Source organism: Cucumis melo, chromosome 2 (genome assembly GCF_025177605.1).
Source record: "Cucumis melo cultivar AY chromosome 2, USDA_Cmelo_AY_1.0, whole genome shotgun sequence".
NCBI lineage: Eukaryota > Viridiplantae > Streptophyta > Magnoliopsida > Cucurbitales > Cucurbitaceae > Cucumis > Cucumis melo.
The window spans coordinates 7,132,573-7,137,801 of NC_066858.1; the positions used below are offsets into that span (position 1 = coordinate 7,132,573).

General features: G+C 31.7%; 1 pseudogene; it reads right to left on the bottom strand.

Annotated features, from left to right (window-relative positions):
• Window positions 1-1,146: 1,146 nt before the first annotated feature.
• On the bottom strand, window positions 1,147-3,452 carry LOC127148263 (polygalacturonase-like; annotated as a pseudogene).
• Between the last annotated feature and the right edge of the window lie 1,777 nt (window positions 3,453-5,229).

A 5,229-nucleotide genomic window follows, 5' to 3' on the forward strand; every position in this document is an offset into this window, starting at 1 on the left:
AAAGGATACAGTGGAGTGCTAAGGCCTCCATAGGAATGACTCCCTAATTTAATTATAGTTTTTGTTTTTCATTAGATCTTTTTCTTTATTTTTGTATCCAATCACAATGTACAAAGTCATTATCTTATTTTCTTTTTTTAAAATCATTCAACTTCTAGGATGTCCTTCAGATGTGCAAAATGCTATATGCTTTTTCATATTATATAATTACTAACACAATTTTCGTCTATATTGGTTAAAATCATAAGCTTCCAAGATCTGATTCAAAATGATATATTTTGAACCCTTACAAGCTTGTGGGCCAGTGGGAACAAAATAAAAATTGGATTCATTGGTAACATGGGGTTGATTTTATTAATCAAACAATAAACAGAAATAAATAGTGCAAAAGTAAAATGCAAGGAATTAAAACGAGTGAGGGTAGGCAGTGTTGGAAGATTCGTTCAAAGAAAATAGACTCAAGGATAAGAATTAACGAGGTTGATTATTATCATTAGCAGAGGATAATTCACAAGTTTAGTAAGTTGTAATTGATATTTTTTGTCGTTCTTGTATAGAGAGCATGTGTACAATTGGTATAGTTGTGTATTTCGTGATTGCTTTGTATGTTGTTTGATGGTCATTTAAATGTGGGCTAACTTACTCGTACATATTTGTATGCTCACCCCATTAGATTTTTTATGTGTTGAAATGAGCAATGCTACATTAGTGATGCTAAAACAGGGACTTGGAGAAAAGATTGATTATTTTTTATTGTTGTGAAGATTTTGAGTTGAATCTACAAGTATTGTTGCTTATACTTCCCGTCTTGAATAATTTATCTACGTTAAAATAGTTCAACTCGCTTTTTGCGTACTATTGTTGTTTTTAATTGATTAATTTTCTATTAGATTCCCCGTTAGATTGATCCTAATAAAGCTATCAAAAATTCAAGTAACTTTGTGAAAGTGATATAGTAACGGTTCAAGCAAACAAGCGTACTTAATCGAGCTTTTAGATTTACTAAATTTGATAAAAAATTCATTAGTTCCTCAAACTAACGAAGGCTCAAAATTAGAATTTATCGAAATAATTAAATGAAGCGTAGTATAATTTAGACATTTAAAAGTATATAAAACATGAGAAGGTAATGATAAGATACATAAGTGACATAGACCTCATATATTATTTTAAAGCTTATTTTGGTCAAAATGAATATAGTGAGGAATTGATTCTAACACCTTACATCTTTCCAATTCTAGATATGAAATTACATTCAATGCCCAATACTGATATTGTTGAACCTAAAGTGAATTACATTTGCTATACTAAGCAATTAGAAGGTTGAACTAGACCCAAGGTAGTTCCTGTTGCATATTCACACGATGCTTGGGCAATTTGATCCTTGAATATCAACTTTACATCTTTCAATCTTATTTCGTTGCATGGCCTTGCAGGGCTACACTCAAAGTTTATACCTACTTCAGTAGCTGACGTTCCATGGATGTCTTCATATCTTACATTACTAATCTTTACTCCAGAAGCCTAATATATTCATATTATATGTATATATATTACTGTTACAACAGTTTGAAATAATAACGATGGAAAAGAAAGAAAGAAAATGAAATCTCCAAAAAAACTTTGAAGCAAATTATAGTAAACAACTAATTTTGAAGTTATGTAGTAAAAGTAATTACTATTACATGAGGTGGAATTGTTTTTAATATCTTGAAATAATCTTGAATGGAAACTTTGAAGCATAAAATAAAGTTGAGTTACAATTCAGTTTTTGAAAACTTTTATAACGTATAATAAAGTCCATAAACATCTAAATTTAAAGACGAGTAGTTAATTACATTTATAATTTTGTACAATTATATATTATATTTCTTAACACGTGATTTTTTTTTAAAAATTAACACCATACATTCATACATATATATAATATATATAAGTAATACTTGGATCCGATATGTTTATGCACTATCATGTATGTTACCTCTAACATAAACAAAATATTTAAATAAGAAAAATAAAAAATTTTCACCAAAAAATTATGATTTAAGAATTTGATAAAGAATTAAAGAATGCATTAAATTTCTTTTGATATATGGTTTGAACATTTATGATCGGAATGAATGAGGAAATGGTTACCTGACCGGGGCAGCCTTGGTTATGTGGGCAGTAATTTTGATCAATGATGAGAGGGTTGTTGACATTGTCAAAAACAATGTGTTGAAAAAGAATGTTCTTTGCAAACCCATTGCTGGGCCTTCCCCAAGATTTAATCCTCACTCCATTCATTGTTCCGTTGAAATGAGCTGTTTTTAATGTCACATTTTCCACTCCAGCCTCTTCCCACCATTTCCCCAAACTCCCAATGCTACAACACAAATTTCACATTCCCACTCACTTTGTCATTGTAAGTGCAAAGATAACATTAACACCCGTAAAATGTTATTTACAATTTAATTAAAATTTGTAAGAATACCTCTTAAAAATCAAGTATAAAGGATTATTATGAGAGACACTCATTTGATTTTTTTTTTTTTTTTTTTTTGTCATTTATCCCTATAGCTTACCTGATTCCATGTCCAGGTCCACATGCAAGTCTTTCCATCCATAAATGGGAAGTCCCAGGGCCAATTGAGATGCAGTCGTCCCCGGTGCGAATGTTTGAATTGAGAATGGTAACATTTGATGATCTCTCCACATGAATGCCATCAGTGTTGGGGCTATTGCTGGCAGCTAAGACTTTCACTCCTTGAATCTTCACGTCTTGACAGTCATACACAACAATGTGATACATTTGGCTGTTAACTGAAGATAATCCATTGATCAATATATTCTGTGAATCTGAAACTTCCAACGTCTGGAAATTAGAAAACAAACAAAACAACATTGATTATTATTAATGATAGATAAAACCCTAAAAAGGAATATTCAAATTTTATTTAAATTTGCATACTGTTGCGCCAAGAGAGCAAGTGTTGATCCCTGAGTTTTTGCAAGCCCACAAGGTAGTTCCTTGGCCATCAAGAATGCCACCATAAATGGAAAGTGCATTTATACGTGAGAAAGAAATCCAGGTTCTTGATTTGGCCAGAACCTTAAAATTCGAAGAAGCCACAAGTGTGCCGTTGATGAGAAAGGTGATAGAATTATAGTTACAAGGTCCAATAAAGTTACCACTTTGAACGTAGAATCTTCATTTGGGCACATAAACGGTAGACGCAACTGTAGAGGAGCATGCACGAGCCCATGCAGACTGCAACGCATGAGAGGCATCGGTCTTACCATCCGGCTTGGCTCCAAGATTGACGATATCAAACGTCAATCCACCAGCAGCAGCAGTCAAGGCGTGCTTCTTTAACAGAAGAGCAAGGAAAATTATAACAACAACCATCATTTCAAATCTTAAAAATCTACAAAGGGATAGTCTTTTGCCAAAGTATGGGAAAAATAAAAAGGGCTGTGAAGGCATATTTATAAACTCATAATAAGACAAAATACTTGCATGTTGGCCAATTTACAACTATTTTCTCGGTCCCAACTTAGTTTATAAATATGCCTTCATAAAAAATTTGTAGGAAAACATAAAAAATAAATCTTTAGGTGCAGCCCAACTAATATACATAGAAGGATCATAGAAGGATAAAGGTAATGAGTAATATTTTTAATGTTAATAATCAAGTCCATTACAAAATTTTAAAATAAAGCAAATTCTATCAATGAGGTAGTTTACCGGTCAGTAGACTACTGCCAGTGATATAGTATGTCGATGATTGACTATGAAAGTTTGGATATCTCAATTTTGCTATTATTTTGCAAAGGATGTAGCCTAGCCTAGGCTATAAATACCTTTGTGTAGTCCACGAGTTATCTAATTAGTAACTGTTATTTTAAGAACTTTTTACATTTTACAAAAAAAAAAAGTTAGATTATTAATTTATTACCATGTGATAAACGAATGGGATATAGGCACAAATAGGTAGAGCCATGACTACACCGAATTATTGTGCTATATTTGTCAATAATTTTGGTTTGCTTGCGTTTCTTAAATAAATGTGTGCATTTTCCTTTAAACTAACCAGGCAACAAAAATAACATTTAAAAATATATAAAGGAATAGTTTGCTGCATGACAAACTATTATAGGATAATTTGGAGGATGCAAAACATATGAGAATTTATTTAATACTACAGAGTAAGGGAGAATTTTCCATACTACCTAATTTTCATCGTACACTACAAATATGATAGCAGTAACATTTAAGAATAATGTGTGGTTCATAAAAGAAATTGACATGACGTGTTAGGTTATAAATGTGCGTTCGATCACCAAGTGTATATATCTTGAATAATAGTGGTGTAAGTGTTTTTTTCATGAAATTAGTTAGGAAGTTGAGTTTAAAAGTGGTTAGACATTGACCAAAATATGGCTCACTTAAGATAGAAGAGGTAAATATGAAGTGACGTTGGGAAATGTAATTGATATATGAGGAGGAGGAGGAGTGTTGGACAATGATGGGAAGTATAATTGTCCAAGGAAATGAATTACCAAATAGAAAAACTCCTTTTTAGGAATGAAACATAATTTCACGTCTCTCCCACCTAATTAACCCTCTTTTGGGCTATCACATCTCTTCTTTTGTTGTGTATTATTCATTAGATTTCTAGTTACATTGATGATTACTTTTTTGTCGTTAAGGTTGGTTCATGGAATGATAATTAGGACCTTTAGTTAATCAAAGCTAGACATTGTCATAAGATCTTTTTGTTCATTGTATGGAATATACATTTTTATAAAGTATGGAAATAAACAATCATATACTTCTCCACTAACTCTTTTATTTTAATATAAATTTTTTATGAGTTTCAAAATGTTATAGTTTTAGTTGGGTATGTTTTGCGCTTTCATTTAGTTGTTGGGGCTATATTTGACTTACTTTTTGTAACTTAACTATCCTCTATTTAATTACTTGTTCAATAGATCTCCTATTTTATAGGAAATATTGATCTAGACATCACAACGAGCCCAACACAATGAAAATCACTCAAAGTGAAGCTAAAGCAAGCAAGAACGGACCAAGAAACGTTAGAGTGGCATTTTTTAAATAATCAAAAGAAAAGCGCCACAATACCAAAGGATGGCACTTGAAGGCAATACCCATAAAAACACGAAGTGTCGCGACACCCAAGTCAAGGGCCGTAGATGTAAGCTCTCATTTTATTCTCCTTTTAATTA